This window comes from Astyanax mexicanus, chromosome 1 (genome assembly GCF_023375975.1).
Source record: "Astyanax mexicanus isolate ESR-SI-001 chromosome 1, AstMex3_surface, whole genome shotgun sequence".
Lineage (NCBI taxonomy): Eukaryota > Metazoa > Chordata > Actinopteri > Characiformes > Acestrorhamphidae > Astyanax > Astyanax mexicanus.
Genome location: NC_064408.1, coordinates 107162262 through 107187937, shown reverse-complemented (window position 1 = coordinate 107187937; position 25676 = coordinate 107162262). Strand labels below are relative to the sequence as shown.

At 35.5% G+C, this 25676-nt stretch overlaps 1 long non-coding RNA gene across 1 annotated transcript; it reads left to right on the top strand.

Annotated features, from left to right (window-relative positions):
* The first annotated feature begins 24024 nt into the window (after positions 1–24024).
* Positions 24025–25376, top strand: LOC125781026 (uncharacterized). Its single transcript, XR_007424068.1, has 2 exons — positions 24025–24742; positions 25084–25376. It is a non-coding gene; the product is annotated as an uncharacterized LOC125781026 (long non-coding RNA).
* Positions 25377–25676: the final 300 nt, after the last annotated feature.

Genomic DNA, 25676 nt, shown 5'->3' with positions numbered 1-25676 from the left:
GACATTTCATCATAAATTAAACCGGATTTTTTTTAGACTAGCAAAATACTGTTCAGCAAAGTGATTGACTTGGATTAGAAAAAAAAAAAAACTAGCATCACTCAGAAACACCACTAATATCTAAGAGCTTATTTTTACCTGGAACTTTAAGTTCAGTTTAAGTTCAGCCTTGGTGCAATTTTTTTGGGCAGGTGTGAATCCTGTATTAGCGCTCAGACCACACCAAAGTTGGGTCCCAAGCAAAATCTTGAGTGGTTTGTTTGTGCTTAGAATGTGATCTGACCATGATCCAACCCATTGACACAACTCGGCTGTAGATTGCAAATTTGAGAAAAAATGGCTCTGAATTATTACCCCGAAAATGATTATAGTTATGAACAAATGCCATCTCTACTGTTGCTCCATGTTAAACTGTACAGAAATAAGCACTAGTCCAGAACACACAACCCTCTTCCTGTATTTACTAACTCCCTGGCAAATAAGCAGAGAAAACAGTTACACATGGTTTGTTTGTTCACTTTTGTGCACATTTTGGTGCTCAATTCGGAATTTTTCCTTTGTGTGAAAACAAACCAAACGTCAACATGGTAAAACCCCTAAGCTGACTCTGTAAATGATACAGGCAAGAGCAAATGAATTGTGAAAAATTGCTGTAAAATACTGCATTGTAAAATCCCATTGTAAAACTAATATTGTCTAAATATCAGAATATTGCTTTACAGCATTAGAAGCCACATATGCAATAATTTTCATAAGAGTACATAAAACATGAGCCAGTTTTAGACTGATCTGAAACAATGTAGTTTTAAACTGGTTATCATGAATGTTCATTACATGTAGTTCATTACTTTAGTCTCACAGCAAAAACAATATATAAATACATAACTCTAAACTTTGGACATGTCTTGACTTTAAGACAAACCCCAGCCACTCCCACCACGAACATTACTACCCAGCCCCTGTAATTAGCAGGTTACAAAGCTTAATAACCACATCAAAACCTTGTGGCTAAGGTAAAATGCTCCACAAAGGTCACTAGGATGCATCATTTCCAGACAGGATACGGACACCAAACTGTGCCAAGTTATTAAATAAAAATAAGCTTTACGAGCAGATTTGGAACATCTAGATGCTGGTTTTACTAATCCATCTGCATCAAATAACACGAAACCTCGTCAACACAATCATCTGTCTGTGTGCCGGCTATCAATAATAAGTGCTATTCATGAGGAGTGAATAAAAAGACTTTCTGACTGAAGAAGACTGAAGCTGTCTTGTGACTGCAAGAGGCATCTGCCATAAAACTTGTGCGTACAGAAGAACACTGTGTGAGTGAATGACACAGCACTCTAAGAAAGAAAATCTGAACATGTCCCTCACTGTGAGCTTATTTTTTGTTCTTTACACCACTCCAGACATTGCTTTAATGTTGCTTTGGATGCGTGTGGAGTTAAACTGATCTGGACAGTTTGGAAGAGACATGTAGCTGCTGATATTTGATGGGATTTTGACCCTGTGTCAGTAAAAAACTAAACAAAAAAAACAGCACAAAAAAACAGAAAACATAGTTTATGGCGCAAAATGTGTTTTAAATTGTGTTTTTTTTTTAAAGAAAGAGAAAAAGACAACTTAAACCATACAGATTTGGAAGTTTATAGAGCAGAGTTCCTTTTTAAGAATTTAAACAGCACATCAGTTTTTACATTTGTAAATTATATCACTCTAAACTTTGGTAGTCCGTTTTGTAACAGGTAGACTACTGCAAATTACATATACCTACATTACCTTACCTAGGCTCTGGAACAATGTGAACCTGATGTGAAACCATCTTCCATCTTAATCACCCCCATCACTTTTGCGCTATTGTCTTCTGTCCTACGTATGTCTATTTGTGGCCTTGTTGTATTGCACATATAGTGTCTCCCATTTTTTATACTATACATCTATTATCTGTACTTGCTGTCATTTTTGGGAAGGAGAGTAACGTAATTTCAATTCTCTGTATGTCCTGTACATATGCAGTATTGACAATAAATTACTTGACTTGATTTTACTTGAAACCATGTGAAATCATTTTCTCTGCTTATTGGTCAGTGAGTAAGTAAATACAGGAAGAGGGTCCTGTGCTCTGGACTAGTGCATATTTCTGTACAAATTAACATGAAGCAATAGCAGAGATGACTTTTGTTGAGAGATGATAACTGTACTCATTATCTGGGTAGTATTCCAGGTCCGTGTGTGTGTAAGGAGCTGGGAGTGTATACATGTTGAGCGTGCGCCTTGTGCACGGCCCACCAGAGTAGCTAAGATAGGTATGAACAGGTGAATGCTGACTGTTGTCAGGGTTTAAATCTGTTAGATCAGTAGCGCACCTGTGTTTTCCACCACGAAGATATAGAAACACGCCAGAAATGTACCTGAAAACACCTCACTTCCAGACCACCCCACCTATTACAGTATATATATTATATATATACAGCTCTGGAAAAAATAAGAGACCACTTGAAAATGATGAGTTTCTTTGATTTTGCCAAAATGAAAACCTCTGGAATATAATCAAGAGGAAGATGGATGATCACAAACCATCAAACCAACCTCAACTGCTTGCATTTTTGCACCAGGAGTGACATAAAGTTATCCAAAAGCAGTGTGTAAAACTGGTGGAGGAGAACAAGATGCCAAAATGCATGAAAACTGTGAATAAAAACCAGGGTTATTCCACCAAATATTGATTTCTGAATTCTTAAAACTTTATGGATATGAACTTGTTTTCTTTGCATTATTTGAGGTCTGAAAGATTTGTATCTTTTTTTTTTTGTTTGTTATTTCAGACATTTATCATTTTCTGGAAATAAATGCTCTAAAGGACAAAGTTTGTATTTGGAATTTGGGAGAAATGTTGTCAGTAGTTTATAGAATAAAACAACAATGTTCATTTTACTCAAACATAAACCTATAAATAGCAAAATCAGAGAAACTGATTCAAAAACTGAATGTCTTTTAATTTTTTCCAGAGCTGTATATAACTCTGATGCTATTTTAACGATGCGGGCACAAGAAGTGAAAATAGACTGTTGATGGGGTGTAAGATAGAAATGAGCATCGTGACGCGCCTTGCACAGGGTGTTTGATATGGCAGATGGGTTGTATTAACCTGAATTCAGTAATATTCCTATATTAGATGTACAAACCATACCCCTATATATTCCCAGAGCTTAATAATGCTTAATAAAGGCACGAGACAAAGTAAGACAGAATGCTAATGCGCCTTATGTTTATCAACAGTGAGTTGGTGCATTGGCTCTAGCTTTAAGTGAACACAAGACTCTATAGCGTATGTTCTGTGAACCAGGGAGGCTGACCCAGTTATTCCCCAGCTGAGGCCTGCTGTGGGACTTCTCCCTGGACTTCTGACTGGTCTGGAAGGAAATAAGGGTCTATATGCTCTGAGATGGGCGCAATCACATGAGTCTAGACCCCTTGCTAACTACCCCCCTCCACACTTACTCACACGCACAAACACACACACACACACACACACTCCAGCATGCCTGTGTCATCCTAAAGGAATCTCTCTAATGAATGAGATGCCTATTAAAAACACAGCGGATCCCAGGGCTTTCATCACACTTCCTGTCTCCCCGAGACTGACGCTGAGCAGACGACCCAGCACTGGACCTCTCCGTCTGGAACAGGAGACCATGTTCCCAGCATGGGAACAAGCCTTAATTCCTTAATTCCTTACCTTTCCCTGATATGAAGCACGATGATTTGGCGGAAATATGCAGTACAGAGTACAGGCTAAGAGTTTGGACACACCTTCTCTTTTTTATTGTGTTCTCTTCATTTTCATGACTATTTACATTGTAGATTCTCACTGAAGGCATCAAAAACTATGAATGAACACATGTGGAGTTTTACACTTAACAAAAAAAGGTAAAATAACTAAAGAAACCATGTTTTATATTCTAGTTTCTTCAAAATAGCCACCCTTTGCTCTGATTACTGCTTTGCACACTCTTGGCATCGTTCTCTCAATGAGCTTCAAGAGGTGATCACCTGAAATGGTTTTCCAACAGTCTTGAAGGAAGGAAGGAGTTCCCAGAGGTGTTTAGCACTTGTTGGCCCCTTTGTCTTCACTCTGTGGTTCAGCTCACCCCCAAATCATCTGGATTGGATTCAGGTCCGGTGACTGTGGAGGCCAGGTCATTTTTTGTTAAGTACATAAAACTCCACATGTGTTCATTCAGAGTTTTGATGCCTTCAGTGAGAATCTACAATGTAAAAAGTCATGAAAATAAAGAAAATGCATTAACTAACAAACTTTTGGCCTGTGCTCTATGCATATATAAAAGCCTATAAAGCTAATAAAGCTCTGCAGAAAACACAGTGCATTCAGTATGTTCTTCACCTACGCTCGCTTTAGCCTTTTTTTTTAAGGAAATGCTAAACAGCAAGCATGCAGTTGACTGGATCTGTTTATCTGTGGCTGGATTTGGCGTATGGTTCAGATTTCTGAACTAGGTTATGCATATTTATGATTAGCAGTGTTTTATTTATTTTTTGGTACATGAAATGTGCATATTCATCAGAGCAGAATCAGAGCAGCATCTAGTATAGCAAGAACTGAAAAGTATATAAAAGTATATATAAAGAAAAAAAATTAAAAAAAAAAAAAGAAAAACCCACGCTTGGGCATTGCTCTAACAAAACGAGGTCTTAAAAGCAGTTTGTGGCAAAGCTTTCCTGATTTCCTCCGCGTCACAGTTAGCGGGATAATTGGAAATGGAGGGGTATTAACTCCGATGGGATTAGTGGAGGGAATTAAATATGTTAATCCCCCAAAAAGGTAAATAGCCTTCGCAATACAATAACCAATTTCCAGAATCTCCCCCAAGGACATGCTCGTCTTTGAAGCAACATGGTCTCGAGTGTTCCAGAAAGTTCCCAAGGTCATCCCCATGGTGCAGGCAGCCGCGCTGCCCCTCGGCCGACTTCTAACCTGTTCTTCAAATGCCTCCGTTCCGCACATCATTACTCTCCCTCCCTCCAGAGAATGCTTACTGCCATGTGTTCATTTGCCACCTAATTATATCACCCAGCTGAATGTCATGGAGAGGGAGAACTTTGGAACACGCCACTACAGTAATGTGACAACACATCACGCACATGCTTTTTTTCTTCTTCTTCTTGTTCCGTTTTTTGTAAACTTGTGTATTTTAGATGTTTTCTAGCACCAAATTTACTCTACAATGTTGAGAAATGGTGCTACTTAATGAAAGAATGAAAGGGTTGCTGTGGAAAACACAGGCAACACTGTTCTCTTGGAGGCTGTTGTTAAAAACAAACAAACAAAAAAACACAGAAAGGAAGTTGCATATGTTACAGAGGTCAAAGTATATTTTATATATGGTTAGCAGTGTAACTGGTGGTATTTTTTTTTTGTTTTTTTTTGTTTTTTTTTAAACTGTCTATCATACATTCGTAGATAAAGTATTCATGAATAGATAGATGGATAGATTCTATCTTCTTTGAGTTTTAATCATTTTTTGTTTTAGTTTTTTGTGTCTTCATCAAAACATTACCTTGAACTTGTGAATTTGAGTCCTTGATGGTTGGTCACATGTAAAATCCATTTGAGGCAGATTACATCTTCACAATATTCTGTATTTTGCTTAAATCGACCTGAAAGTTTATCATATTTTTACACATGCCAAGTCCTAAAAAGGTAAGTAAATAAGACAAAAAATTTATTAAATAAAGTAGATCATTAAATAAATTGCCTTTTTTATTTGTAATTATAAATTTGACATTTTGGATCAAATTTATGCAGAAATACAAAAAAGTAAAAAAAAAATAAAAAAAAAATAAAAAAAAAAGGGTCCACAGACTTTCAAGCACAACAGTGTGTAAATAGATAGATATACTGATCAATTAAGAAATAGATATATATCTATTTTTATATCAGTTTTTTATGTAAGAATGTGTGTTTTAGATCATTGCCAGTAAGGTTTTTTTGTTGTATTAAGTAGAACATTAAAAATCTACAGAAGTGCTGTGTTCTCACACATTTTGAGATATAAACAAGTTTATAAATAATACATTTCATGAAATAATACGTTTCATGTCGTAATAAATGCTTGACATTTATATACATATAATTCGATGGCTCTTGTAAACAACATAGACACAACAAAAATGCTTTTAAATCAATAGCATGGAAAGCAAAAAGCAAGTTAACTGTATTACCGAGATCAAAGTACATTTTTATATGCAATTAGCTTGGTACAATTTTATTTAAGCAGGGTTTGATGTAGCATCTCTAGAAATCTCAAAGAAACGTCCTTTTTAAGTTGTGTGTCTAAAGATGAAGGTCTACAAAACACAGAGGAACATTAAAAGAGGACTCAATCACTGAAGAATGCAGACCATAAAAACCACAGTCAAATTCAATAAAGTCATTATGGTGGGCTCACAATCTGCCGTGGATGCTGTTCTCCAAACCCCGTGTGGGCTTTCCGTACCGCACTCTCTTTCTAGCTCAGCAGCGCGGCTTCACAAATCTCCTTAAAGAACTGTCGCTACCAAACCTTCAGCGAAAACACAACAAAGTCACATACTCAACAAACCACATCACAAAACCATACAGATCTACTTCTCTAGTTTCATCTAAACAAGAAAATTATACACATTAAATAGGAACAAAAATTTATACATTAGTCATAGCAGTGAACAGAAGCAACACAAGGCTAAAGCTACTGTAGTCTTTATTTTAGTATCTTCCACAGAGACATAGGCTATAAAAAAGTATCTTAATGAAAGAAACCACATTTGCTCTTAATCTGGAAATACAGTATAAAATAAGTTAAAAAAAGACTAGAATTACAACATTACAATAACCACAACCCCTTCATTTTCCACCCAACATTCAACCTTCCCAATTTGCATTGGTTTTCCTGCAGAGCAGCACCAGGATAGTGGCCACTTCCGACAGGAAGTGGGGTTTAGTGAAGTGGAACAAGCACTCGGAAGCCATTAAGGGCTCGTCTAATCGTCTTCAACTGGAGGAGCGCAGGTCCCGCAGTTCATAGAGAGAGCCACAGCTGCCCACAGCTAACCACACATCCACCTTCCAACATGGGAACGCTTGTGTTAAACGCTTCCTGTTTCAATACGTATGCATGTCAGACACATGAACCGTGCTCAAAATCAAAAACAACTCAAATCAGCCAGAACAGGAGTGAGTTCATTATGCTTGGAAGTTTGTACTCCTGCCTTTTTTTGACTTCACACAGTAATTAGTCTATAGTTATAGTCTATTAGTAATTAGTAATTAGTCTTCACTAAGTGTAATGATTGCATAAAATCAACATTTTGAGATTATATTGTGATTAAATGAAATAAAAAGAAACAAAACAAAATTCCAATAAATAAATGATCACAGCTATTATTTTATTCTTTTTTTGGGGGGGCGGTTTTTGGTCAAACTTGTGCAGAAATGTACAGTATCAATAGACGTTTGGACACACCTTAAACAGACCTTCTGTGTTTTTTTACATCATTCTATTATTATTATTATATAAAGTCATTCAAACTATAATATGGATTTATTTAGTAAACACACCAGAATATGATTTATATATTTTAAATTTTTTAAACTAGGCACCTATTGTTTAGATTTTCTTAGTCAGCTTTATGAGCTAGAGTCATCTGGAATGGCTTTCAGTTAACAGCTGTGCTGAACTATCCAGAGATAATTACGTGTATTGGTAACACTTCATATGTTAAACGAAATGTCTAAACTAATTATTAATTGACACTAGTTAAGATATTATTTATCATTAAAACAGTTTTTAAACTTATGAATATGAATTAAATATTAATTCATTATTATTTACAGCATTCTTAATCATTGTAATTTAGTAAAGCTAATAATGTCTAGTTTGTACATTACTTAACAATTTACCAATGTTTATTACTGTTTAAAGTACTATTATTTGTGACCCTTATTGTAAAGTGTGACGCTTAAATGTATTGCCCTCTTAATGTGTTTGAGAGCATCAGTTGTAAAGTAGTGAAGAGGTAGGGTTAATATACAGTGAATAGACCTATTTGAGTAATGCTTTAATCCATATTATGGCAAAAACTACTCAACTAAGTAAAGAAAAAAAAATATTTTAAGAAATAAAGGTCAGTCAATCCTTAAGATTTCAAGAACTTTGAAAGTATCCTGAAGTGCATAATCAAAAAAACATAATCAAAAACATTATGATTAAACTGGCTCTCATCAGGATCGCCCTAGGAGAGAAAGAACCAGAGTTACCTCTGTTGTACAGGATGAGTTCATCCAGCCCAGAAGTACCAGCCTCTGAAACCACAAGATAACAGCACCAAATATATAAGCCTAATAAGAGTAAGAGTATTTTGGTTTGTTTAACAATTTTAAATTTCATTAAGCTACATTATTCTTTATGTGTTCATTTATAGTCTGAATGACTTTAGTATTCATTTACAATGTAGAAAAAAAAATCAATAATAACATTGAATGAGAAGGTTTGTTCAAATTTTTAACCGGTTATGTAAAAAAAAAAATAGGCTTCACAAGAACAAAACAACCAACAGGAATGAAACTTGGTGGATAGTTGTGCTCTGGATCACCTTCAGTGATCAATCTCGATTTTATCCTGGTGGAGAAAAGATTGCCATAAGGACACAGATACAGATGAATACAAATGCATGGCTAGACCTAAATGTGTGTGATAAATAAATGTGTACACTGTTCATATCTTTCCTTATGGGGACCAGCCAAATGTCTCCACACTGTCAATAGCTAGTTGGTCCCCACAAAGAGATTAAACATAACTTCACAAGTACACACACACACAGATACACACAAATCCTAATTAAAACCAGTGCTGGTCTTCTCACAGACTGTTGTGTATGTGTGTGTGTGTGTGTGTGTGTGTGTGTGTGTGTTGGTGTGTGAAGGGGGTGGGCTTGCCGAGGCGAGAGAGGAGTGTACAGTGTTACTGTAGTCTCTAGTCTGGCTCAGATAAGGCCGAGTTGGGGGAAAAGTTCGGGGGAACTGCCACGGGCAGCGAAAAAAGAGAGAGGCACTAATTTTATTCATTTGCCTGTACAGCCGCATAATTGTTTCTGTCAACCACTGTGGGATAACGGATTTCACACCCTAAAAACAGTTAGCACGGCTACATCCCCAGCTGGCACGCGTGCTTCAGAAGGCGATGGAGAAAGGTGATATCATTTATCACCTGCTTCATTATCCTCCTGTGTGAAAATTGGTTCACACTCCTAATTCTTACTCCACACTCATTTTCCGTACAGGATTCAAAGTCAGATGAAATAACGGCCAATTCCATACTGTAGGAACGCATTTGATCAGTGTGCGGCTGGAGCGTTTGGAGGGGTCAGGGGGAGGGGAACCATGGACTCAAATAAACTGACTGGGTGCTTATTTAACACAGCTTATGACACTCCTTTGTTATGTGTTCAATTTATTTTACCTGCTTGTTTGAAAATTGACAGTAAAAAAATAAATACTGCTGTTATATCACAATATAGTGAATTCTTTTTTTTTATTATTTTGTACTGTGTTTGAAAAAAACACTGTGTATGTTGGGTGGTCAACAGAAATGTTCCGTTAATAAATTGTATTTTATTTTATTATAATTATATATTTAGATTTAGATTTATTATTAGAAATTAACCAAATAACACAAGTTCTAACACAATCTGAATCACTCTGTTATTGTTTTTTTTTTACATTATGTCAAAATTTCATACTGAGTAGACTGAGAGAAAAGCTCCAAATTACATATATTTTATTGATTTATTAAAAAAAGATGAACTATGCGTCCTTACAGTAAACATATTACATTAATAAGTTCATCATATTTCTCCTATTTAAAAATAATAATGAATATTTTGCCCTTTACACTTTGTCACACTACACTACCTACATATAAATAACATAAATAGTTATTACTGTCGTTACTACTGTTATGGCTGTTAATATGTCAAATACAATATTTTAAATTAGATTTAAATCACTTTTAAACATTTGTTTCCTGATCAGAAACATGTCTGATTCATTGAATGTGAATCATCAGATCAGATTTTATTAAATTTTTGCTGATATTCATGTGTTGGCAGAGTTGTCATCAGCCTGCACTGGCTATTGTGTCCCATGACTTCTGCCATGTGGCCTAGAACCTAAAGAACACTGGAGTGACATGTTGGATATGCTTGTGGGTTCTCCTGCATTCATCAACAGTAACAATCCTTCCCTCCCACTACTCTGTCCACTGTGGGTGTTAATACCTTCTTTGAACTCCAATAGATCTTCCTTGATCTCCGCTAATATATGTCGCCTTGCCATGAGCACACTGACTAGCATTTAGTCTTACTCACAGGATAACACCTCACAACTTGTACAGATGAGGACTTTTCCAACACATTCACTGAGGTTACTACATTTTTACATGCTGCTTTCCCATGACTTTGGGCATGTCGTTGTATATTGTAGAATTTCACTATTTTTTTTTTCTTGTTATGTGATAAACTCTGCTAAACTCTTTAGGCATCGCCAAAAACACGCTTGTACCCGACACCACCATCTAAAGCATCGTGTTCCTTTTTTTTCATGTTTGTTAGTTTTTTTTGTCTGCATTTGCATCAGCGTTGGGTGCTGAAACCCAAATGCAAGCAGAGAAACAGTCAAACAAACAGAGTCTGCAATTTAGTTTTGCCTGAACGTGACATCATTTAAATCCTGCGAGTCTCAGCGTTTTTTAAGTCCGCAGTTGTTGTTTTCTTGTTTTTTTTTTTTTGTATTATTTAAAGCTTGTATCAGTCTGCAATTTAGCTCGTAATTAGATTGTAAATCAGCTTAGAGTGGATTGCAACAGCTAAAACATTGCCATAAGGACAATACAGTAAACTCCGGAGTGTAGTAGAGTTACAGTGTTGAGCTTGAGAGAAGGATTTATCTCTTCAAAGGTAGGAAAAAAAGCAGGTCAGCTCTGCACTTTGTAGTGTTTTTTGGATGTGTTTGGGCCTTTTTTTCTTAATACACACTGCGAGTGTGTGCTTTTTCCGCTCTGTAGGTTCCAGTGCGCTGGACTCGCTCTGTAAGCCTGGCTGGGCTAATGTTCTGGGAGAGGGTGTCTTTTTTTTCTTCTACCTCTACAGAGAGTCCATCCAGCCTGGTGCCAGAGATCGCAGACCGGGTCAGTCCATAGGCACTGAAAAGCATGGGTCGAGAGCACACACACACACACACACACACTCAAACACACACTCAAAGACACACACACACTCAAACACATACTCACACACACAAAGAAAGAAAGACAGACAGATGAGAGAGGAAAAAAAAGGAAAAATCTGGCAAAGATTCCTGAAATAGCAGCTTTCAAAGAAGAGATCGTAGAGGGGGTGGAGGTGGTGAGTTTGTGTGTGTGTGTGTGATGTTAGAGGTGCTCGCCTCGTTAAAGCTGCACTGTAAAGCACACAAGTCCAGGCCGCTGAGAGCCTTGATGAGAGAGAGAGAGAGAGAGAGAGAGAGAGAGAGAGAGAGCTGTGAAGAAAGGAGGGGGAATAACAGTTCCCATCACAGAGAGAGTGGAATGAATGGTATGGAGCAGTAACCAGTCATGCATGCAGCCATCTCAGCCTTCATTTCTATTCTTCTCTCTCTCTCTCTCTCTCTCTCTCTCTCTCTCTCTCTCTCTCTCTCTCTCTCTCCCTCTCTCTCTCTCGTGTGCAGGGTGAGGACACTTAGCCAGGCCAGTGGAGCCGAGAGGAAGCTCAGCATGAAATCAGAGAGAGGAGCAGCTGAAGCATAAAGTGAGTGAACTGAGCATTACAGCGCACGCTGCTGACTTATACCCCGCTTAAACACACACTCACGCGCATACACACACTCACACACCCCTCTACACACACACACACACACACACACACAGACAGGTTGGTTTTTATACAATGTCAGGACATGGGGTCAAACATTGTTCATATTTTACTATATACTGTATGTAGCAGTGTGCAGTGTATATGCTACAGTATATATAAGTGTATAATGTCAATCTAAGAAATAGGGCAATGCATAAATCCATCAGCATTATGTATGTATGTATGTGTACCCATATCATCAAATATCATCACATATCATCACATAGTGACACAGAAATGTTGCGTCTCCAAAATTGAAAGTGAATGAAACCTCTTGTAAAATAAAAAAATAATAATAAAAACTTTTATACTTTTAATAGACTTTCTTTTTTTTTTATTTTGGACCATTTCTATTGGTCTATTCATTATGACATTTTGACATGATGTAAGCAATATTACTGTTTCCCATTAAAAAAAACAAGTTTATAATAAGAATTGGCTCAAATTTGCACTATTTGCAGTCAGGACTATTATAATGGTCACAGTTCCCAACATTTTTCATTTAATGATAAATGTTTTCATTTTGTGGGTCTGAGTGTCCTTACTTCCACTATGTGTGATAAAAACGAACACACTTACTTTCTTTCTATTTCACACACGGGACTTTTTTGCCCAATGTCTTAGCTGCTGATGAATAGAGTGATATGACCTCAAATTGATTATTAACTAATCAAAAACAATTTTATTTCAATAACTATTCATAAAAATGTAATTTAATAAACGATGGATGCTGCATTTCTTTAATTTATTTTTCTTAATTTTATTTCTAATTTTATCCCATTTTTTTCCACAATTTATATGGGCAATTACTCAGCCCACTCACTAGAAATCCCCCTATCAAAAGTAGTGCCCCAACACTAGCACATGCCTCCCCCGACACATGTGAAGTTAGGCTCCGCCTTTTTTCGAGCTGCTGCTAACTGGATAGCCAGAACATTTGTAGGAAAGTGCAGCAACCCAGCTCTGATATATGAGCTAACAGAAACCTGAGCCAATTGGAAGAAATGTGGGTCATGGCCAATTGTGCTGTCTCAGACTCCGGCTGCTGATGGCAAGCAGCATGATCCAGGACTCAAACCGGTGATCATCAGATCATAGTGGCAGCACCTTAGTCATGGGGTGGAGTCACATGTCTAATCATGTGGTAGTATGATTTGTAAGGGGACAGTTAAAAAATAATGGCTTTTTTGAAATAATAACTAATAACTGCAGTATTAATTTGGATAGAATTTGTTTTGTTTATCAAACACATATTCAATACAATGAAGGACTTATTTAAATGGTTTGTACTAGTTTTCTTCTCACCTGTCATTTATGCTGGTGTCAGATTATCTCAATGTTTTAATCTAATGTCTTTTTTAGGATGCTCTAAATAATATTTCAAACAGTTGGACTGTTGTTTTTGTTTATTTGTATTGTTTTTCTGCACATCATACATGTAAACAATCCACACAAAGTAAATTTACACAAATTCTCCAAAGATTTTGCCTTTTATGCAGCTGCCACATCAGAACAATTTAAGCATCTTAAGACATCAAGAACTATAGGAAAGTTTTCAAACCACCCAAAAGATAAACACACCAGTGTAACATTCATATTTACTTTGTTTAGTCAGTCAGCTTGTAGTGATAAAGTATTACAGTGAATTTATCACAGCTTTATGTCGCTAATGAAGAGAACCTTAATGTTAAAAAATTACAGTATATATGCATTACAGTCATATGTAAGCATTACTTTGTCAAATATAAAAAAGGGTTAAAACAGTGTTGATATATTGCTTGAATAACTGTAAGTTCTGTAAACTTTATATTGCTTAAATTCACTGTAAATTCACTACATTGCTTTTTGATGGGTTAAGCTGCAAAGTTTGCTCATGTAAAACCTACATTATCAGATATTTGAGTGTGTGTGTGTGTGTGTGTATGGTGTGTGTATGTGTGAGAGACAGAAATGTGGAACTGGGGGGGTAAATGTGGAGAGTTGTGCCCTGAGCAGCATGCAGTGTTCTAACTGGATGCACTCTGGCTATGAGAGAGGTCTAGTGAGCAGTCATACTGAAATCTGTGCCTTATACAACCCCACCATCTGCCACAGAGACTTCTCCTGCTCTCTCTCTCTCTCTCTCTCTCTCTCTCTCTCTCTCTCTCTCATCACACCACAGTTTCACACTGTAGAATTTTGTCACAGCACAAACACACACACACACACACATCTACACAAATACAAATACACACACACTTGCACGTGAAGACGTGAAATGAGCAAAAAAGTGAGAATATTGCACAATTTTAATGAAATACAATGTAATACTGTTACAATACACTGGATTTTTTTTATATAGAAGATAAACACATAAAAACAACTTGGCCTACTGCCACTGTCATTTTTTTTTACTTTGTTTTAATCTAACAGTTGCTCTGTAGACTGTATCACAATATCCTCTTTACACTGACTTGCACTGACAGGCTTTTTTCTACTTTTGTATTTTTACTATATTGCACAGAACAGTTTTTTTTATTTTATATTTTTATTTTATTATAGTTTTTTCAGTTTATTTTTACACATATTGCCACAGGGCAGCTCTACACACACACACACAGACACATAAACTTGCATGTGAAGGTGCGAAATAAATGAAACATGCAGTTTATTACACAGTTCTAACACAAAAAAATATATATACAATTAAAAATTTAAGAAGTACCATATATTTAAGCATATTGTCATTAAGTTTTTGGCATAACTTTAGGCTAAAAGTTGTTGTTTAAATTTTATTAAAATTTTCTGATGAATGGACTAACAGAAGAGCTCTCAAATTCCATAGAGTTAAATCAATTAAATCATAAAAATGGTTTTCTTTCACTTATATTTTCTTGTTTTACAGATATGAGATATGTTTTACAGATATGACAGCAATAATATGCTCTTTAATTTGTGATAAATATCTTCTCCAGACCACAGTCTGACCCTGTAGAATATTATCACAGCACATATCCACACATTTCCACACTGAAAACGTACTTTGACATATGTAGATTTACGTAAGACATACAGGACAGCGCATACAAGACATTTGGTTCCTGTAGTTTACAGCTACTAGTCCTGTCTGGGGAAAAATCCTCTCACTTGATCTCTCTCACTGTAATCTTGCCAGCACAGGAAGTTGGCATTTTGATCTGACAGCAGGGCTGATTGGATTATACTGTTCATCACTCTATCTTTAAAGATTAAAGGTATAATTCAGCATTTTAGTGTCTGACATTATCATAAAGAAAAAAAATAACAGTGGCTTTATCTTGGCGTGATGAATGGAAGTCTTTGTCTAGCGATTTTTCCAGCAATTCTTTTAAATCTGATATACAGTATAATAAGTAAACACACGCCCATACATATACAAGAGCAACTATTTGGTTAAGCATATATCTTAATACATAGCACTTTATATAGTTGCTTTTTAGCCCTGTCACACAAAAACGTATACTTGTAGACAAGTATCTTTAAAATAAAAGATGCTTTACAGGAGAAGGAAAACCTTATTGACTTTTGAATTTGAAGCATTTCTATTGGTCCATTCATTGTGACGTTTTGATACAATTTGTATGACATGTATGTATGTTGTATGTATGAAAATCTATTATTATACAATTATAGAATAGTTTAAATAGTGTACCAATATGTTAATAAAAAAACTTACATTTTAACTACATTTTAACTAAACTTAGGGCTATTTTACAATAGTGTGATTTTACATTTTCTAATATATGTACAGGTTAGAAACTCTGACAGCACAGTTATTTGACATGTTATGAACAATTAAGCTTCAGAAAAAGGGGTGGAATTAAATAAATTAAACAGCAAATTGAAGAGCTATGTATGTATTTTATGTGGAGCTTTGTTGTACAAAATAAACAAATAAAAAATGCATCCCATTGCATTTTTTTTGTAAAATTGTCTCTTGAGACAATAAAAAACAAACAATTATAAGAACATTACTTACAAGGAAATTACTTAATGAAAAAATACTTCCAAAAGCTTTTTCTATTTTTTTTCTTTACCTCTTGTTAGAAAGCTTGTTTAGATGCTCTCAAGACCTTTCATTCATTACTTTCAGTCCAGCTAAGAGGTTACGACCCCGCTCTCTAAGAGCACAAAGGAAAGAAATGGTATTGACAAATTTATCCGAGTCTGGGTAAGTGGGAAAAATCAGGGATTACACGTCCCAATACTGAAATATCCCTTTAAGTCAACTGACCTAATGAAGCATAAGAACAACTCAGAGCCCGGCTCGCTGAGGATCACAGGGGTTCAGTTCCTCTCTGTTCCTTAAGATAAAACACACTCTTCACCTGAGCCTCCAAACAAACACTATCTAATACACACACTACCAGGCAATTTAAATATGAATACAGCATATAAAAAAAAAAAATCACAACCATACAATGCAATATCATAAGCACTAAAATCTAAAATACACATTTATTAACTATATTAAATATATGGAGTAATAAGCACCATGCACAAAACAACAGACAGCATAACCAAGTACCTGCAGTCTAATCAGAATCATATGCCCTGCACGCTGATGCCGTGGTATCCCAGTCTTTGCAGCAGCTCTAATAGCAGTTCTAATCACTTCTAATATTGTTTAGAGGGCTTCTATCCCACTTTGATTAAAATAAACATAAGTGTAAGCCCGTCTGATGTGTGTTAAATACCTCAGTTCCTCCTCAGCCTGTCATTCACTGTGAAACACTGCCATCTGTTGGGTCTTTTTCAGTATCCCCACGCGCGCACACACACACACACACACACACACACACACACACACACACACAGACCAGACCAGACTGAGAGGTCATAAAGTTAGACATTATGACAGAATGGATTAAACATTTGAATTTAGGATGTAGAATGTAACCAGTAAATAATCAGCGTTTCTATTTTAAATTTCTATACACACATTCAATAATTCAATAATAAAAAAATTGTATATATAAATACACAAATTCTACAAATGCAATAGTATGTTACACTATTTATATCCTGAAATTCAGTGTAAATAAACACATCAACATCATCATTATCAACAAAGCTTTAAAAAAGTCTGAATTTTTCGAGCAGCTGTTCTTTACAATTAATCAGAATTTCCTGATTCCTAATTACTACGAATAAAATCTTTTTCCATTGATTTTTATTAAACAATAAAAAGCAATTTTTTCTTCATTTCAAAAAAAGAATTGTGTTTTGTGTGTCTTGTGTAAATGCAATGATATGATTTTTGTTTGATAAATATTTTTTCAGACCACAGTTTGACACTTCAGAAACATGACACGGAAATATACACACAGAAAATTCATGTGAAATGGACAAAACAGGCAGTGTGTTACACAGTTCTAAGATATATATATTTTCAAAATGACGTGAAAAAAAAAATAAACTTTTTAGACTGATTTTGACCCATATATTGTAAGTTAAAAAGCTTTTTGTTTTTTCTTCCTTCATAAAAATGGCTGTTTTTGTATCACAGCAATGGCATGCTTTTGTCATTGTTATGGCAAGGTTATTTACATATTTTTAACTATGTACTAGTAATATTGTGTTTTAGTCACTTTTTAGTCAAGACTTTAAATATATTACTGCCAGGCAAAAACTCGTATCTCTACCTTACTTTTAGAAGTCAATGTAGAAAGACTTTAGTTTCGAGTGATTCTGGAGCATTCCTATTGGTCCATTCATTATGACAGTTTTGTGCAAAAACAACTGATACATTTAAATCATGTAAAAAATATATTATAAAAACTTGGTGTGATTTGGTGTGACAGCAATTATATACGATAATTTAAAATCTATCTTGATGATTTATATATATATATATATATATATATATATATATATATATATATATATATATATATATATATATATATATATATAAATAATTTTAATATTCTGTCATGGCATATTTGCATTAATTTAAAGGTTGATGGTTATATGTTAAAGTGTTACAGTTTCTGTAAATACTGTATGCTTTGTAACACAAGTTTTACATACAGTAATGCACACTCAGGAGACTGAAGTGTGAAGACTTACCTCAACCAACCACGAGTCTACACCTCCCAACCCCAATCCCACCCAACCCCTCCCCCCCCTCTCCAGCTTCCTTCCATCAGAAACCCATCCATCTTCCATCCCTTGCCTTCACTTATAGAGCTTGTAGAGCCGTTAATTTTTCCATCACTTTTGGTACAAAACAACTGTGGTGAGTATCTGGTTTGTAAAAATGTTGTAATTTTTTATCAGATTTTCTCTGATTTCAGCGGAGGGAGTGTGGAGTGTTGAGGCTGAGAGCCGGACTACTGTTTGCATTTAAACCTCCATTTGGCCAATCCCCAGTGGATTCATTTGTTTCACAGAGGCCCAATTGCCCAAAAAACAGGTCTCTCTCTCACTCCCTCACTCTCTCGCTCTTTTTTTTTTTCGTTTGCAATTAAACAGATTGTTCCTGTTTATGCTCCATATCCCTAGGAAGAGGGTTACTCGCAGGGGTCACACTTTTAATTAGCCACTATTTAAGACCAATAACAAACTGATTATTTGCTAAATGGTTCTTGCAAGCTGAGAGGTTTTCAGGGAGGGGGAGAAGAAGAGGAAAAAAAGGGAAAGAAAGGAGGTATATTAAGGATCCATTTGCCCCTTATCGCCAGTTAAATTGTCCCCAAACTGTGCTACAGCCATAACATAAATTAGCAAATCCTGCTTTGATTAGGGTTACCATGGAGACCGGGGTCGTCCCCAAAGACTCGGGGAACTGTAGTTCTCCAGTGTGATCACAAAAATTTAGAGGAGACACAGTGCATCCCTGTTCTGCTTCTCTCTCTCTCTCTCTTTCTCTCTCTCTCTTACAAATATATACTAACTGTTCATTAATGAAAACTCAAATCAGAAAAAGTGTAAAAAAAAAATACAAAAAATAATGTAAAACAGAGTGTTTCTAACATTTACTTTGATTTTATTTGATTGCAGACAGTGTGAAACCAAAAATACGTTTTATCTGCTCATTTTAACTTCCTTTCATTTATTAATCTACATTCATGTCTGCATTTAAGCTCTGATACAAAATTCCAACAAGAGTTTAGGACATTAAATCATGTACAACTTTGTTATGTTATCATTCATTCTGACATCATGTAAAATATTTTGAAATCAAGAATACCAATAAAATCAAGTGTTTCAAGTGGTATCTTTTACATATCACATTCTTGAGATCACAATCACATTTCCCATTACAAAGGTCTTCATTGGGGTCAAATATTGCACCTTTTTTGCAGCTGTGCCAAATGAAAGCTATGTGTGCAGCATGTGTTTTGCATTGTCTCGTTGAAAAAAAAGCATGGAGGTCCATTGAAACCATGAAAATATTGTTTCATAGGCAGCATATGTTGTAGTAAAATCTGAAAAAATGATCTGCAATAATGCAACCATCACAAAAGTGTACTGACACAACATCACACCATGACAGACCTTGCTTTTTGGACCATTTAATATGTATGATTATAATCTCCCTTTTCTCCCCAATTTAGCTATGCTGTTTATCAGCTGCACTCCACCAATCACTAGTAATGGCTTTAACACCTGAATGGTGAAGACTAGCACAAGCCTTCTGCGAGAGAGTGCCATCTACCCACCCAGAGAGAGCAAGGCCAGTTGTGCTCTCTCAGACTCTGGCTGCTGATGGCAAGAGGCATGACTGAGATTCGAATCAGCAATCTCCTGAACATAATGGCAGCGTCTTAGTCCACTCTTTTTTTTCTGTATATATATAAATTAGGCATTTCGATTTTTTATTTTTTTGAAAACGTGTCTGAGAAAACCCTGTCCACCCTGTCGTCTTGGTACAACTGCTCCTTTAAGAAAATAATCAGTGGCATCACTACATGCATACTGCTTTATTTTCATTGGAATAAAGACACTTGCTGCATGTTCAGCAATTAATACTATTCATAAGCCCTCCACCCTGTCATGATCTATGATCAGGAGATCGCCGGTTAGAATCCTGCTCATGCAGCTTGCCATCATCTGCGGGAGCCCCGAGAGAGCACAATTGACCTTGCTTTCTCTGGGTGGGTAGATGGTGCTCTTTACCCTCATCACTGCAAAGGGTGATGTTGATATGCACAAGGAGTCTGTAAGACGATTTATCGAAAGCGTGTCGCTGCGCTTTCCTCCGAGTGCGCTGTAATGCTAAAGAGGCAGTTCAAAAAGAAGCGTTGGCTGACTTCACTATCGGAGGAGACATGTGCTAGTCCTCACCCTCCTGGTGTTGGGGCATAATAATAATAATAATAATAATAATAATAATAATAATAATAATAATAATAATAATAATAATAATAATAAAACTTTATTTATATAGCACCTTTCATACATAAAAATGCAGCTCAAAGTGCTTCACAATAACATTAAATAAATCAGCAAAATTTAAAAGTAATATAAAACAAACAAAACTATTAAAAAGTAACAATTTCATTAAATAGTAGGAAATAAGACATTTATATTAAAATAAAATATAGAATAAAATAAATGTAAACAAAAATTATAAAATAAGAATAAGAACAACAAAAGCATTTAAATAAAAAAGATACTAGTTTAGTGATAGGTGGAGTCCTAATGAGTGGGTTGGGCCTTGCAAATTGGGGAGAAGATGGGATAAAAATTGAAATAAAATTATTTTAAAAATCTTTAAAACAGAAAATGGTCACCATGAACACTTAAACATTTTGCAAATCTAGATCAGGTACATTTTTGTATTAAATTGTCCATATTGTCGTGCAGCTTGCCATGACAAGGTGGACACATGCATGGCAGGAAATACAAAGAAAAACAAATAATTATACAAAATAGTACTTAATTGGAAGCCTGTGCATACATTGTGAAATCAGCCTGCTTGCCCATGTCACCTCATACAGTGATAAAAACACAAATTATTATAATTATTAAAAAATAAACTCAATTATTTGATTACAAATAGTTCAAAAAGCAGATTTGTGAGATATTAAAATATTTCATTATCTGTGTTCTCTCTCTCTCTGCAGTGTTTTGTCAGGAGCGTTCGCCAGAGATTCTAAATCTGTGCGTCTGGCAAATGTTAAAACTATAACTGCTCTCACCGAAAAACCAAAGCACACTTGAAACACCTGCATATGAAAATATTCCCATCTGTCTTCACTGGAACACATGAGCTGCTGGTGGAGTCTGAAACCCGACTGCTCGACAGTATCTGTCATCAGATTTGAGCTGCTTAAAAGCATAATGTAAGATGTTTGTTTTACTGTATGTCATTATCATGAGTTCTACAATGCCTGCATGTTTTCTGCTTTCTGTTATCCCCTTAAATTTGGCAAATTGTTCCACTGGGACACATTCAAACACAGGTTTCACTCACATGCCTAAAAAATGCAGTTTAACCTTATTCCCAAGCTGGAAAAAACACCATGGGGAATAGCTTAAAATGACAGCATCACCAAATAAACAAACAATCTAGTTTATTTAGATTGAGACATCAGAGCTGGGCAGGTGACAGTAGTTGTCATCAGATTTGAGCTGGTTAAGACTGTAATGGACTGAGCATGTTTTATTTTACATCATTAGCTGCGTCCAAAAGCCAAGGCAAGACCTTTATATTATATACAGTAAGAGTCTCATACACAGTACCTGCCTACCTTTTCAATGTTTTATTTTTTCTTTATTTCTGTTTTTAATTAATTTTAATTAAGTTTGTCCTCCATAATCCCCTGATCTAAACCTGATCCACTGAGATGGTGATTTGAGGTGATCTGAGATGAGCTTGAGCTTCACAGGGTGAAGGAAAAGCAGTAACGCAGCATTGTTCAGCACCTCCAGGAACTCCTTCAAGATGCTGAGAAAACTATTCCAGGAGATTCTCCCTCATGAAGACACTGAGATTAAAATACCAGGAGTGTGCAGATCTGTCCTCAAAATAGAAATGTGGTCTAAAGAATGAAACATATTCTGTTTTGTTTTTAAAACTCTTTTTGTGTTATACAGGATAATTCTGCAAGTGCTCTTGTATAGCTTTTAATGGATCTAATATTACATTTACGAAGCAAGAAAATCATAAAAAAAAAAAACAATAGACATTCATCAAACTTTTGACTGGTACAGTATATATTTTGTACACCTCCAAGAAATACAGCTGCATTTTAAAATGATTTCCTGAACGCAACTACCTTGCCATTTATTACCCACAACTAATCAACTAATCTACACTTTGTACATAATAGAAAAAAAACAAAGAACCAAGAATATTGTGGAAAAAAGAACAAAGCATAGTTCATTTAAAAATGTCAGTTCAATAAAATAAAAAATGATACAATATATCACAGTAAACAGTATTCATATTTTGTCCCACCCGTACTCAGGATGTTCAGTATATGCAACTTAGGAACTTTTGTATTTAAATTTAAATGGTGTGTCACCCATACATAATAATGGGAATTTTTTGGGTTGAATATGCGCACTTCCATACAGCATATGTATATATAATTCAATCAGTAACTGATCCAGACCTGCCTGTCTGTAAAAGTGATTGAATGAGCAGAGTCATTATCTAATTGGAAAAGGTTGCATCCCTCGCTGCCCCTGCTCCCAGCATCCTTTTCATCCAATGTGTTTTTCATTGCACCTGTGTGACCCAGCGTAGCGTCAGCACGCTCTGCTGCGTCTGGGGGTCACAGAAGAGCAGGCGAGGGTCTGATAGGATACAGACCTGTCTGTGCTGCTTCTCTCTCTCATGTCTCTTTAGAGCCTTCGCAGGAAGTGGGGGTGCGAGTGGGGGAAGAGGAGTGTCGGAGCTTCTTCCTGTCTCGCTCGCATTTCTCTCCACTGGACGCAGCCTTGTGTCATCTGAGGCCAGGGCTGGGCCTTATTGCCCGACCGTGTCCAATCATCTTCAGCTGTCAAACAAACATGCCGCAAATACCAATTAAAGCACCAATGATCTTTCTTTCCGCTTTAGAGAGAACTTTGACTTTAGAGCTCTCTCTTTCTCTCTCTTTTTCTCTCTCACTCTCTAAACATCCACTTCAGTTTCTGAATCAGTTTATCTAATTTTGCTATATATATATATATATATATATATATATATATATATATATATATATATATATATATATATATATATATATATATATGTTTGAGTAAAATGAACATTGTGGTTTTATGCTATAAACTACGAACAACATTTCCCCCAAATCCTTAATAAAAATATTGTCATTTGTTATTTGCAGAAAATGAGAAATAGCTGAAATAAAAAAAGATGTAGAGCTTTCAGACCTCAAATAATGCAGAGAAAACAAGTTCATATTTATAAAGTTTTAAGACTTCAGAAATCAATAATCAATATTTGGTGGAATAACCCTGGTTTTTAATCACAGTTTTAATGTATCGTGGCATGTACATGCAATACATGTATTGTATTACTATACTGGACCCAATGCCACAAAAGCATCTTAACATTTTGATTATCTTAACATGGAAGCTTGCTCAACCATCTAAGATTTATCTTAGATGATTTGGCAGATGTAGTGCCACAACCTTCTGGGAAACCTGCCCCTGGTGTACAATGTTTGAAAACTTTGACAATGTAAGGATGTGGTTTGAATTTCAATTAAGCCCCACTCACTCTCATTATCCAGATATTTTAATTATTAGTTTATGTCTCTGTTTGGTCCCTGAAAACTTTTAAAAAAACTTTTTAAAAAAACTCAAAAGTGGTTTATAATTGAAAGAGCTGAATTTAATTTTTAATTTCACAAGTCATTACTAGATGTATCAAACTTTATCTTCATATATTTTTAAACAAATGTAGCTTTTTCTGTGCATTTCGGCTTTTTCATTATAAGCAATCAAAAACAAGAGATTTGAACATGCTAAATGTAAAATTGAAGAAATGTGGAGATTTTTTGAGAATGATGTTATCAGTATTTTTCATGTTAAAGGTTAAAATGCAGATTTTTGAAAATGTAGTTGTAACCCAGGTTTAGAACACGTAGAGTCAATGCAATTCATTAATTATAATTTGTTTAAAATAAATAAATAAATTACATTATAGACATAATAATGAGACTAAATAAAACTAAATAAATAGGTTAGAACATAAATCTAATTAATTTGAAGCATCTAATACGTAAAAGATTATTTAATTTGGGAAAATAAACATAACAGGAATTATTATTAATGATCCTTAACAATAATAATAAAAAAAAAAATAATTAAAACTATTATTAAAAGTCAGTGGCGATTCCAGGAACGCCCACTGCGCAAAAATCTAGCCAATAAAGGTAAATTAGAAGTTCACTGCGCAAAAATCTAGCCAATGATAAGTGTAAGTCTAGCTAGCTATGGTAGCCAATCAGCAGCCAAGTGGGAGTGGCCACGGGTTCCCGCACGGCCAGAAGCTCAGTCGGACGTCGGGGTGAAGATAGGAAGGATCGCGGTGCGGCAATCGCGCTAAAATTGAGCAAAAACGCTAAAAAATTAAGCACTTTAAGTGTGAGTACTCTTCACTAGAAGCTGCTTGCAGCCAGTATTAAAGCTTGGTTAGCTTAATAAGAGTTTGTAAAGCTAATTAAAACCGTCAGAGTAGAGGATTAAGGTGAACTGCTGAGTCAGTTGGATTTCATGTGCACAAGATCGCGTTTCATGCCGGGTTGCCAGATTGGTGAAACTTAAACATTCACGATTGGATTTGGTGAGTGAAATGAATTTAATATCAGTATTTTGGTTACATTTACTTGATTAACTAAACCTTTAGTAGTGATTTTAATGGGCTGAGCATAGTATGAGCTAAGCTAACTCATTTTAACTGAGTTTACTGCTTTAATATCCAGCCATAAGCTGGCTAATGCAGTGTGATACTGAACTGCACTGAATTTAAAGCTACTGTGTGAATGTGTGTAAATCTAAATGTGCTGAATATAGTTGTAAAATGAAGACAAGCTGTGCTTAGACTCTGAATGTACTATGTATATTTTTTTGTAAAGTAAGGAAAATTGTGATTTGGACACTGAAGGTACTGTTTTGTATAAACAGGCCAGGTTTCTATGGGATGAGACTGACTGCTAAGGACATTCTGCCCAGTCACATGTATACCTGTTGCCTGGGAAAACAAGATGGCGAGCCACAGCCCGTGAGGACAACTTAACTGAGCTTGAGTATTTTTTTATTTTTTCCCCCAGGACTATATTTTTTTCTTTTTTGAGAGGGTAACTCTTTAAAGTACTGAAGGACAGAGTTCTGATAGACGGTTGAACATTTCTCTAAAGAAAAAAAGGACAGCTTTTCTCAATTTTTCCATTTTTTTTAATCTGAAAAAAAAAAAACAACACTCATAAGGGGAAATTATTTGAAGCACACCAAGTAACGGTTATTGTAACTGGAATTCTTCTGTTCATTTCCAAGGTTAAGAGTTTGCACTACCTGTTTAATTGTTTTGGGTTGGAATTTTGTTAATATTGTGAGGATTCTGTGTTAAAAGGATACTACTCTGGTATTTAGTATTTCAAATGGTCACTAAGGTAAAATTCTAAACCTACAACTAAACTATATATAAGGTTTAATACAACTTACCAAATAATATATAGGAGCTAAACTACCTCATATACTAAAATTAAACCCTTAAATAA